The 14,082-nt window shown below is 37.9% G+C and overlaps 1 pseudogene; it reads right to left on the minus strand.

The window, feature by feature from the left end:
* Positions 1 to 14,082, minus strand: part of LOC107660672 (phosphorylase b kinase regulatory subunit beta-like) — an 82,479-nt pseudogene that overhangs the window by 24,949 nt on the left and 43,448 nt on the right.

Genomic DNA, 14,082 nt, shown 5'->3' on the forward strand with positions numbered 1-14,082 from the left:
TGTATGTGAGCGAGGGAAGCATTTCAAAAGCTGTTCTCTGTGTTTAAAAGGCAAAAAGATGAGGCTGCTTCCTGCACCTTGGCTGCTCAGCTGAACAATCGTTTCTAAATTTAAACTGAGCTCCATCTGTGCTTTGTTGAAACAGGGTACATCCATCAATCAGGAAAAAAAGGCCTGTCTAATCTCTGAGCAAGGACATGGTTCAAAATGAAGATATGCCTTCAAACTGAGGACAAAGTATGGGAGATGTTAGGAGGACAAGTGTAGGCTGAGAACAACCTATGCATAATGTGACGAGTCGGCTGCCTCCCCCCTAATTATCATCATCACCCCGTCCATCGCCGCCCTTCGCCAGGCTCCCGACAGGAGTGGGTGCGTGAGAGAGGAGGGGCGCTGAAATAGCCAGGGCTGGCGGCGTGTGATGGGGCACACCTGAACCGAATGGGGCCTCATCACCGCCGCTGTTTAAATGCCGAGTGCGCCTCTCCTCGAGAGACTGGTCTCTTCCCCGTGCATGCACGCTGGTGTCCTCGTGGGTCCAGGAAGGGTGCATAGAGGGACTCCCGTGCCGCCAGAGTTGTGTGCTACCGGACCCGCGGTCCGGACGAGAACCGCACCCGTGACACGGCCGTCGGGCCAGGATGCCGGGCCGTCTAGTCCCTTCACATGCCATGGGCCAAGGCGAGAAGGATGCAGCCGCTGGAAGAAGCCGCCGCCCCTCGCGCCCCGGACTGGAGAGGGGAGTGCGTGCAGCCGCCAGACTCCGCCCCTTACCTGGACCCTTCCTTCCTGACCACTGCCCTTCCCTGCACGAAGCCCGCAGCACAACGAGGACACCAGATCCCCAGTTTTATTTTGGACACTAGATTCCCCTTTTTCCTGGACACTTTGTTGTTTATATTATTTTGTAAATAAAAGCCTCTCCGAGGCCTGACGCCACACCCACTGTGTCTGTCGTGTGCTCCTCCCGTGACAATAAGCACAAACTGGCAATAATATTTAATAAGCACAATCAGCAGTAGTGCACGAGTACTCACATAAATATTGCACAATGATGCTCAAAGACGGGCCATAATTCATAAACAAACATAAACTGACACTTCATATGGCTAAATTCCTCTATAAACAGACACATGAACACACCACACACACAAACAGCAGCCACAGCAACGTGCCCTTTAGTCAACGCAGCCTTTGATGGAAAAGTGAAAAGACAAGCACGCCACGCATTACTGTGCAATATGCAGTGCCCTCCTTCAAAGTAGCAGGGCCCCTCCCAGTTTCCCATGCAGCGGTGCAACACTCATGAATAAAACAACCGCCTGCCCCTCACTGCCAATGATTAGACAAACTTGGGCTCCCAAGCCAATATCAGTCAAATTACAGCTACATCTCAACTAGGGCTGAGGTTATTCGGGATGATTTTGCTGGCAATATAGTAAAATTAAGCCACGAGATGATTTGAATGTGCTTTTCTTTTAGCCTCAAGTTTCCTGAAGACCGTGTCATTAGACTGGTTTCATGGTATGAAGGTACGTTCCTTTGAGATGTCAAGTGCCTCGCCTTGAAAGCAGATGAGAGAAGGCAGCTTCAGTCAGGGGAGGAATGAAAGAACAGCTGTTACGCCAGACAATTCACAGATCACTTAGTAGGCAGGTATCGCATTTGCATTTTTGTTGCTTATGAAATAAATGCAATCAAAATACTGCTGCTTTTAATGAACAAGTGAATATGATGAACAAGTAAGTAATCCAGAGTACCTAATATTTAATAATAGTATCCCCCCAGCATTTCTGAATCCATTTTCAGGCATAATTTCAGAGTGATAAATTAATACGATTAAGATTAGCAGACTGCATTGTCAGAGTTAAGGGAGTGTTCTCTCATAATTCACAAAGATTAATATAACATAATTCATTAATTTTTGTTGGCTGAGGCTGTAACACTGTGCAATTTTTATTTTGAAATGTACTTTACCAGTCAAAAGTTTGTGGGTGTTTTTTTAAGAAATCTCATATTCTTTTATGCTCAATGTTACTGGCTGACACCGTAAAATACTAAGATAAATTTGTGCAATATTTATTTTAAACTTCATGTATGTGAATCAGTTCCAACTATCTTATCCCGACATTTTTTTTAAAATGAAGACTATTTCATATATTCAAATATGAAAAAAATATCCATATATCCATATAAGTGTGCAGCCAATTTTAAATCAATTATGCTGCTTAATGTTGCAAACTGGTATTTGTTGTCACTGAATTTTAATTTATTATTATAATCTTATTCAGACTTGGTTTTGTGCAAATCCACTTTGCTATTCTCTTAGTTGTTTACCTATAGTGGCTAGTGAATCGGAAAGCTCGCACATTCAAAAAAATTGCTTATTTCCGTGCTAAAAAATAGGATGGATATTTAAGTAAATATATCTGCTGTTTACTAATAAACTGCTGTTTATTATACTGTGTGGATATATATATATATATATATATATATATACACACAGTAATAATATACAGTATATATATATATATATATATATATATATATTTTAAATAATATTTAAACATGACTCATGCATGCAATAATGAAGCTCGCTCAGCATTAATCTCAACCTCTTTGTTAGCTTTTATTGCACGCATGAGTCATCATGCTCGCTACAATAGAAGTGTCACATCTAGAGTTCTTGACAGGAAGTGACATTTCTGCTAGCTCCCCACATCCTTACATGCTTGTATAAAACCTACATTTGGTAGCTAGCACTATATTATGTATAAAGTCTATGATAGACACTCCATTGTAACAAGATGCACAAGCAGCTCCTAACAACTACAGACACATGAAATCTCAAATCTAACAGACATGGAAGAAAAACCAGTGAGGTATTTAGAGAACAGGACTGAGACCACAGATTCACATTTAAACAGTAAAATTACAAATCTTCATTAATGATAGTTCATACACTACCATTCAAAAGGTTAGGTTTTTTAAAGAATTTTCAAAAAAAAAAACTGTTAATATATTTTAATAGAATGTTAATCTATTGTAAAATATAATTTGATGCAAAGCTGAATTTTCAGCAGCCATTAGTCCAGTCTTCTACAGAAATCTAATATTCTAATATTCTGATTTAGTGCTCATGAAACATTTATTACTATTATCAATGTTGAAAACAGTTGTACTTCATAATATGTTTATGGAAACCATGACACGTTTGAAGACTCTTTGATAAATACAAAGTTCATGAGAACAGAATTCATTTGAAATAGAAATCATCTATTATTATAAATCTCTTTACTGTCACTTTTGCTCAATTTTATATCCATGCTGAATAAAAGTTACGAAACTTTTGAATGGCAGTGCATACTCAAATAATTATCTCCAGTTCTAGCAGCAGGGTTGTGTGTTAATAAAGTTTTAATTTCATGATTTTACTAGACAGGCTACAGTGATGAAAAAGTTATCTATTTGAATTTCCATGTGCATTTTTCAACCCGTTTCACTTTTTGTCAGGGCTCTGACACAATTCAAACACTGTAATGAGCAGATGCTGTATTAAAGTGATACTGCAGACTGTCTATAGGGACAGATGAGGGAGCTCTGTGCTAGCTATGAAACAGCAGGTGTCCGTAGGTTTTTCTTATCAAGAGCAGTGTGGTCTGTCTCAGCAATAACAGATCCGCTAGGAATGGATGTGCAAAACAAGTCAGTTGTAAGGGATTGATACAGAGATGTATCAGGGCTTCTGCTAAAGCCTGCAACAAATTATGCATGAGATTAAACACACAGACCATTCACATGTGTGTTTACAGGATCATTTTAGTATTCGTGTAGTTGCCTACACGAGAGACGTGATGCAGCTGACCTGATTGGAGTACCGCATGCTGACGTTCCTCTGATCCTGTCGTGGCACATAGCGATGGATGGGGTCGATGTCTTTTGGGCTGATCAAACCATCCACTGAACAGCAAACACAGAACAAAATTACTGTTCGGTTCACATGAGCTTTAAACAAATTGTTAACCCAGACAAGGCTTTCGATTTGAAAAAGCCCTTTCCACAGAATACCAATGTCTCTGCTGGTCTAGATTTTACTGCAGTGCATACACATGAATCATTGTCTACAATATGAATCATTCTGGGTGTGCAGCTTGGTAATAACATTGCTGAAAAACAATATTTTGTGGGGAAAATCATGTTAATACTTAATACGAATAGTTATTAGACCTAGAATTTGGTATTAGCTGAAAATCAAACTTAATGTGGCACGATCAGTCAAAAGATACAGCGGAGGAGAAGATTAATGAATAATGACTTCCATTTTCTATCTGTTCCTCATGAAAATGGCTTCAGAAGACTTGGAAAAATAGAGCACAAGTCACATGGATTGCTTTTATTTAGTTTTCTTGTCCTTTTTGAAAGCACCAGCCCCCACATTCACGGTTTAAAAAAAAAAAAAAAAAAAAGGAGTAGTTTGAAAAATATCACCTTTAGGACTCCAAAGAAAAAAGAAAATCTACCCGTTTGAAAGGAAGTGAAGGTGACTAAATAATGATAACAATTTATCACACAATCACTGTGATTCATAAAACACATTTGTTGACCTCCATTAATACGATCCCATTATTTAGTTTAGTTTATAAACCATTGCGTCGACTGCTTTCAGTGAGACCGCAGTGGCTCTGGGTCTCTTTCCTTTTGAGAAATGTGAGCAAATGGCAAAAAAGTCACTGCATGAATAAATAAAAGAACATCTATGTAAACTCTTTTACTGTGTGTCTGTGAAATAGTCCTGACCCCTGGGCTCTGGATGGATCTGAAACTCACCCAGCAGCTTAGCGATGTTATAGAGGGCCTGTCCCCAGAGAAACAGCATCCCATCACGCCCTGAGTTGCTGGGGAAGCGCTTCTGGCTGCCATGATTCTTCTGCTCAGCCTCTACAAAGTCTGCCGGCACATAGTAATACTTGGGAATAACAGCGTGGCCTGTGGAAAATCAAATTAGACCAAATTTAGTCCCAGAGTGTCTTGTGTATGTACATGAGACGGTTCTGTGGTGTGTTGTTGGATGCTGCTAGTGACTACACTGTCCCAGCCGTGCTAAAATAATATACACTATAGTTCAAAAGTATGGGGTCAGTACAATTTGTTTTGTTTTTTTTGACAGAAATGAAAACTTTTATTCAGCAATGATGAACTGGATTGATCAAATGTTACAGTAACGATGTTTTCATTTAAATAAATGCTGTTTTACCAATTATTAAACCAATTATTAAGCAGCACAATGTTTCTTGAGCACCAAATCAGCATATTAGAATGATTTCTGAAGAATCATGTGACACTGAAAACAGAAGTAATGGGTGCTGAAAATCCAGCTTTGCCATCACAGGAATATATAGCATTTTAAAATATATTAAATTGGAAAAGTGTTATTTTAAACTACAATAATATTTCACAATATTACTGATTTTACTGCATTTGTGTAGCCTTGGTAAGCATTCTTTCAAAAATTGTTTGAAACAGTATAGTATAGTATAGTAACAGGTATGGCACTTTCAGAGCTATTTTTGTTTGCAAAAGAATAAATAAATGAACTAATTGGTCAAATTTTGTTTGGAATTTAAAGCAGCTGATACTCAGTTCAACTCGCTTGTGTGAACGTTACTGCTATTCATGTTGTTGGATGTCAGTGCTGTAATTTAGATACTGCCAATGAATATGTATTTATTAAATATGTAAAAACGAAGAGATAAAAAACCCTGCAGTAAAAGCAGCAATCAGGCTGTCAGCAGAATCCAGCCTAGCCCCAAATTCACCTTTTCTCTATCAACCATAATTTAGTCAACTAAACCGAGCACTCATCTGTATTGGTGAGGCTCACTGGAAGCAAATGAAAAGAGCCGAAATGTTATTAAGTTGCTTATTGTTACACTTCTAAAGAGTTGTGGTCTGAAAGACCGTCAGACAGCATGTTTTGTCTGTCTGTGGGGAATCGCCGAGTTCTGGTCTGTTTAAATAATGAGCATCTCCTCCTCTGTTGTGCACTTGACTGAGACACGTCTGAGAAAATCACGCAGCCCGGGAGATATGAATACGAAAGGACCACTCTAATAAAGAGTAATGGGAAAATAACAGTCATTGGCAGGGGCTGGAGGACACTGGCTGGCAAGCAGAGTCTATCACAACGTGACAAGCTTTGGCAGTTTGTCCAAAATGATGCGTGTATGCATGTGTGCGTCCGCAAGTTACCCTCAAAGGACTGGAAGATGACAGCTTCTAGCAGTTCCTGGTACTCTTTGACTTGGGCAGGATTTCCCCTAAACACACCTGAACAAAAGGTCAACAAAAGGGAAATTATAGAACACTATATCCCCATCCTTCAGATAACACAGCTCAGAGATGGGAGATTTAAACAAGCGGCCCTGAGTTGCAAGCTCAGCATATGCAACACTGTCAAAAGGGTATTCATTTTGTACAGAAAAAAAAAATGCAAATTGCTACAGTAAAGCTTTTTGTTAGCACATACAGTGAAAAATTGTAAATGGTTTAACATTGCATTATACTACATTACATAATTTTGTGAAATACTGTCAAATTCTGGGTGTTTGCAAGTAAAAACTATGAATTACAGTAAAATGTATTGTTAAAAAACAATAAAAGGTAATTCCCATAATTACAGTGGTGGCCAAAATGATTAGAACACTAGTATTTTCACCAGCTAAAAATGGTTTTAAATCAGTTATTTCTATCTTTTGCTGTCTTTTATTTTGCTTTTCTATCAGATCTCTGTGTGGAGAACTGGCTGTTGTCAGACTCCTTGTGCAAACAAAAATCTCACTGGATTAATACAATTAATGGCAAAAAGAATGTTTGGAAAAGTAAACTGATATTTCCTACTGACACACTACAGCAAAAGATAGAAATAACTGACTTAAAACCATATTTAGCTGGTGAAAACACAGGTGCATCTCATACTAGTGTTCTAATCATTTTGGCCACCACTGTATATTTTATATAAATAGTTTTGTTGTGTCTTATTTTTGTATATTATTTTGGTGGTTAATGGTAAATTTTTGGTAAAAAGCAGATTTTGGCACTTCAAGTAAACTGGTAAATTAGAACCACATTACTTAATGAACTGTACATTTATAAGCCGCAAAATATATAGGCACCAATATGCAGCTGCCATTTTTTACTGTAAATTAAACAGAATACAGTGTTTTTACAGTGAAATACATAAGTAGTGCTATTATGTGCATAAAATTATATATTATATTATATTATATTCATGAATCTTACCATCAATCATCATATAGATGAAAAATAGAGGAAACTCGCACTCGATCCCGTCAAAGAGCTGAAAAACATCACAGGGCAGAGAATAAGGAACCGTGTACATGAGAAGTCATTATACAAACATCATGTAATGATTCCGCAACATCATTACTGTTCAAGTGTGTTATTATTTACTGAACAAGGAAAAGATATGTATGAATCCCTCAGTCTACCTGTGTGATTTGCAATACGGTTGTTAGAATGAAACGAGCAAAAAAAAAAACGACATGTTCAAATGGTTAGTACATTTTCAGTGCCACACAACTTGTACTTTGACTGACTTACAGCAATATGTTGCCTGCAGCAAAATGCACGTACATAAAATGGAAGCACTTCAAATCATTGAGAGGAAATGCCAGATAACCTCTGTTTTCCAGTTACGACAGTTCAGGAAAGCAGAAAACAATTATGTTGAAGTAAAGTATAGCAGTCAAGCAGAAACTCCATTAAAAAGCCATAGTGCTCCGTCTCTCTTTCCCTAGAGCTGGGCCATGAATCACTTGGGTTTGAAATTAAAATCAACTCAGATGTAGAGATGGTTTGTGAGTGTGAAAAAGCAATGATTAATTCAAATTATGCGAGTGCCGCTTGTTTTATCACATTCATTTAAAAGAATAAGTCAACATTTAAGTGCCTACAGACGCTCTGGAAAAACAGAGAGCATTTCTTCTCAAACAGGAATTTGAAATTAGGGCTACATGTGCACATTTGTGGGCATATTGAGTTTACTAAGGGAGTAATCCATCAGAGACATTTGTACCAATATCTAACCAAATAAATAGAGATTAACACAAACAATTTTGTGTGGGCCTGTTTGTGCTCACGGTGAATTCTGATCTGACGTTTATTGCACGCAATCATACCACATTTAGCAACCCGCTTTCCAAGCTGCAATTAAAACTTACGAAGCTTATAAGCTCATGCATTCACAATATTCTCCCTATTCATGACATGAAACGTTCATAATACAATTCTGTGATCCTCTTTTCATCGCTGCCAATTATATGACAACCTCAACTCAAATGATCTGTCTTCAGAAAAAATAAATCTTGTGAGCTGCTTAAGAGGTACAAAATCTAAAGCGAACTTTGATGACTGACAGGGAACAAAATGTCTTTCAACCTTTCCCAAATGTAATTAAGACTTCTCTATCTCTGCTAGCAATCTCAGAAGACAATCGCCGTGGCATTAGGAGATAAGAGTGAGAGATTAGGATGTAATGAAATAAAGGCTGTTAATTGGACTGGTCTCGCATCATTGGCATATCGCACATAAACTGTTTCAGGACAAAAATAGGGGTACTCGTATAGCCAACTTCTAAAACTGAGGAAATAACTAAATTAATCTACTCTCTAACTAACAGCGAAAAATTATTTAATTCAAAGGACCATTTTTCAAGACTATAAGTGGTTTCTTAACACCAGTTGCACCAACAGGCTTACATTAAACCCTGAAAGACTAAAAATAAAATACACTGTTTGTTCTGTTTTCTCCTCAATATCAGTTTCTATAACCACCCAGAGAAAAAGAGAGAGAGAGAGAGACAGAGATGAGAGTGATATGGAGGGGGGTTCTATTAGGCAGACATATTAAATAAATGTCTCCTGGGTGGAAAAGAGCAGACATTGAGGCCTACTCACAGTAAACAGAAGGAGTCTCAAGGGTCTTTGGCTTCACTTACCACAATTACTTAGTGAGACTATATCATTCACCAGAGGACATTCAGTCACTATGAGACATTCAGGCTTGAAATCCTCTGCCATCGTAACTTAGTTATGGGCTCAACAGAATGGAAACTCTAACCACGCAGAAGAGCTTGTATTTGTCTGAGCATGACAGGCTGATAACACCAAGATATCAAGAACATAATTCATAATACAATGATTTCATGTATCTTAAAAAAATAAAAAACAAAATGATATTACATGGACTGCTTTCTGCCTATGAGAAAAATGATATCGCGCCAACAAAAAAATACAGTGTCTGTAACATGGTACCAGCCCTGTCCAGTTTGTTTTAAAGCGGTTTTGAACACTTCACAGCTGTCCAGGCTGGGAGATCATCAGCTAAGTCCAGGAAACCTGAGACTACTTCTACCACTATTCTACCTAAAAGTACAGCACCATTCAAAAGTTTGAGGACTGTAAAGTTTGACCCAATAGCTCTAAAATAGGGGGTTGCACTTACACTTAAAAACGGTTAAAAGTCTCTTCTTGCCAAGGCTATTTTTATCAAAAATAAGTAAAAACAGTCATATTAAAGCTGAATTTTCAGCAGCCTTTACTCCAGTCTTAAGTGTCACATGATCCTTCCGAAATCATTCAAATATGTTGTAAGAAATATAAGAAGCATTTCTTATTGCTGAAAACAGCAGCTTAATATTTTTGTGAAAACCATGATACATTTCAAAGGGATTATTTTATAAACAGAAAGTTAAACTGAACAGTACTTATAATAAATAATATTAAATTAATATTAATTATAATAAATACATAAATAACTGAATGTAAATGTTTAATATACCCTTGCTGAATAAAAGTATTAATTTAATTCAATTTTTAAAAAAAATACTGACCCCAAACTATTGATTGATAGTGTGCATAAAGGAATAGCTTGGTACTGCCACAGTATCAAAAAAACACATGATGTCTAAAACACGTTGGTACTAATGTGTCAAAGGGATAGTTCACCCAAAAATTAAAATTCTGTCATTAATTACTCACCCTCATGTCGTTCCAAACCCGTAAGTCCTTCGTTCATCTTCGGAATACAAATTGAGATATTTTTGATGAAATCCGAGAGCTTTCTGATCCTCCATAGACAGCAATGCAACTGAACCCTCCCCAGGCCCAGAAACATAGTAAGGACATCATTAAAATAGTCTATGTGACATCAGTGGTTCAACTGTAACGGATGCTCACGTGGAAGAGAAGAATTGTTAAATAAAATCGTTATTTTTGTTTTCTTTGCGCACAAAAAGTATTCTCGTTGAATCACTGATGTCACATAAGGGTCTTTCGTACAGCGTAGTTCTAGAAACTTAGTTATGTGCAGAGACTAAATTTTCTATGACAACTTGCAGTGATGCATATCATCGAGGCTGAGAAAAGAACACAACACTGCAGACAATATTAGATATTATTATATTATTATAGTAGATTTCCATGCTAATATGTTACATGGCTTTTTAAAAATGCCAGGTAGCCGGTGTTTTGTATGCGTTTGGCCAATCAGTGTACACTTAGGTCACTGATAGTTCCTATAAAACTGTTTTAGACCCTACTCTGAAGTAGGACCTAATTTAGTTCCTCCAAATGGAGTTCCTAGAACTAAAACCATTCCTAGTTCCTGTGGTGCAAACACACCACTTCTGGGGTACTTCTGCCAATAGTTCTAGGAACTATGAAAAGGTAGTTCCTATGGCCCCTATGGCCTATTTTAACGATGTCTTTACTACCTTTCTGGGCCTTGAATGTGTCAGTTGCGTTGCTGTCTATGCAGGGTCAGAGAGCTCTCTGATTCCATCAAAAATATCTTAATTTGTGTTCTAAAGATGAACAAAGGTCTTTCGGGTTTGGAACGACATGAGCGTGAGTAATTAATGACAGAATTTTCATTTTTGGATGAGCTATCCCTTTAAGGTTGGATGAAGTAATCAGGTAGATGTATTGATGGAGCATCTGGCCCTATTAAGAGTCCTTTTCTTCTTTTACTTCTCATTCCCCTCTACTTGTGGGCTTGTTTATTGTGGGAGGTCATCTGTGGCAGCTGATGTGATGATTTGCTGCGGGTTAAATCTCCCCTTTCCAGATTTCAGAGTCAGACGCAGCATGTTCCCAGGCTAATTCTGGAGTTAATATCCTCGCAGTTCAACCCAATCAAATGGGATTTACCCACAACCCTCGCATTCTCCTGAGAGATAGATAAATAAGCAAATCTGCAACAGATTAAAAGATGCGTATAAAAATGCCTGAATGCCATTTGTTAGATCTGTCGCTAACCTTTATAGCAAAATCTCTCTTTCTGAAATAAAAGGGCTAAACCTGAGGCTAGTCATAACTCATCCTAAATATGGGGAAAAGGCTCTTTTCATTTTCACTGAATTTCTTTATCCCCACCTTCTTTCATTTCAGCTAATATGCTAACCACACTCACCTTCATCTCGGCAGGTTTGTAGTGCGTGCGGTTCTTGTCCTCATTGGTTGTTCTATAGCCGTCCCGTAAGAAGCGCTTGAAACCGTACTTGCCCTTCAGCTTGCGGACTATCTTGTCCAGAGTCTGGGAATATAGAGCATCATCATCCACGGCGAACGCTGGGTAGCTGATGCAGGAAAAGAGGGCCGAATCTGTGTTCTACATGATAGGAGCACTTGCATAAGAAATAGACATTGAGTGACTCACTGCTCTTCTATTGAATTTACTTTCCACCAGGAAATATCGATGTAACCCAGGGTTAAGTGACCACTCTCTTCCTGAGAATGGACTATTTTTCTACATTAGCCTCTGCAGTTTTAATAACACATTAGTCAGACTCACGAAGAGGCTCTAATACATGCGATACATAAGCCTATACCTCAAGCCACTGAATCAAACAACCTCACTCAACTTTCAAAGGAAGAATAAAATTTAATTTGGCTTAATCATGATAATTTACCTGTTCTGGCAGAGATTACTTTGTTCTCCATTAAATTCAGCACAAAGAAGAATGGGAATTATGCATTGTTAATGGACATTGTGAAGGACGGAAAGGACACTGTGAGTTGACAAATCCAGGGCATCGGATGTCATACATTTTTCTACAGATTATAGGGGTCATATCACAAGAAATTGCATTTTTCGTGAAATAAAGAGTTTGATATGCTATGAAAACAGTTTCAAAAATGTATTTCATACTGAAACTAGTTAATATGCCGAGTTATGAAAACTCTTGGATTTCTGATGTCAGAAAAAGCAAACATATTAAAGCATACCTCTCTCTCTCAAAACACCCTCTCCATCAACCCTCCCGGCTTCAGAAGATTGGGATGCTCCCCACATCCATTCCCCTTTAGAATCATAACCAACTTCCTCAATGTCTTATCAATAACTAAGTAATAAATTGTAAAGTGAATTTCTATAATTTCTAATCAAGTACCCATAAAAAGAGAGATCTTAGTCAAAGGAATAGCTAAGAGAAATGGCTAAGGATTGTTACTCATTTCATATGCAAGGGGAACATATACATTGACAGGCACAGTACTACAATTCAAAGGTGGACAATGGTCATGGAAAGCTAAATTAAGAATGTTTTTCATGTAAGAAGCCTAGACTAACATTACTGTATAAGTGGACCTCAGAGAAAAAAAATGCTTAAAAAAGCATGATATGACCCTTTTAATAATGGATTAGCAGTTTGTACATGCATAGTAGGCAAAAGAACTCACATGGGAACGAGACTCCCTCGGCAGGAGAGAGCACAGAGTCTGTCTGTTCCTGTTATGAGCATCCAGATCCACAAAAATGACTGACCAGGAGCATCCCTGCAGGGCAGAGGTAAACAAACATCACAAATCAAACATTATAATGGTCATCTTGACACCTCCTCTTGATGGGTGGAATTCAGCAGTGTCTGTTACAGGTGATATTGGGTCTACACACACACTTTCATAAAGTCAGTTAGATAATATAAGATTTGCTTAAAAGCTCCATATTAGAAATGTAAAGGCCAGTCCTGCACAGGGTCTCCTAAAATCAAATCCACCCTCCTTTCCACAAAACCACACAATCATGCTCTGATGCAGCAATTGCTAAAAAAAAAAAAAAAAAAGTCAGATTTCAGTTATTACTTTGGGCTTGTGGTGTGTCACAAAGCAACCGTTCCACATCATTTCCTGAAAAAGCCTTGAAACCACAAACCTCACCATCCCCAAATGAGATTCACAATTTAAAATCAGCTCGGAGGCATACTCTACACCAGCCTAGACAGCGACTGCCACACACGTTTAATAACAAAAACGTCAACACACACACACATATATATAGGCTATACACACACACACACCTATATATGCATATGACCTCTAATAATGCATCAGCAGTTTGTATATGCACAGTAGGCAAAAGAACTCGCATGGGAACATAATATATAAAATAATGTAAATAACGTTATATATATATATAAAATCTATAGAACCTAAACTATCTTGATGCTTTTTATTAAAAAAATGCATAATGTTTTATTTATTTATTATATCAAAGCAGCTAACAAATTTAAAGTGTATCACATGGTTAGTGTTAAAAAAAACAATGCACACTTTTAGCAGCTTTTTTGTTCATGTTTTCAAGTAACCACAGTGAGTGGCAGCTTTTTAGCCATCAAGGGCCATCCAATCAGAACAAACTATTGCTTCTGTTTTCTCTGCATTCCCGTCACACCTCCATTTAAACTGAGAGCACTTTTTCAATTTCGCCGCTTCTGTGTGCGTAGACCCGATTATACAACAAGCACCATTTTGTGGCACATTTAGCTCATCTAGAGAAGCTCACAAAGAACCGAAATGCTTATACGAGCTTCTGAACCAACAATTTACATTCTGAGAGGGATTGTAATGTAAATGACTTTGAAGAGTGTGAGAATGGGAGGCGTGTCAGTGATATGTAGACTCCAGCTAAATGTGCCATCATCTACTGACTGAGATAAGAGCTGACTTTAGCTAACTGTGAACATCTGCCACTAAACAATGTCAATCTAAGTCTGAAAGTAGGTCT

The sequence above is a fragment of the Sinocyclocheilus anshuiensis genome, unplaced genomic scaffold, assembly GCF_001515605.1.
Source record: "Sinocyclocheilus anshuiensis isolate Anshui unplaced genomic scaffold, SAMN03320099.WGS_v1.1 scaffold1879, whole genome shotgun sequence".
Classification (NCBI taxonomy): domain Eukaryota; kingdom Metazoa; phylum Chordata; class Actinopteri; order Cypriniformes; family Cyprinidae; genus Sinocyclocheilus; species Sinocyclocheilus anshuiensis.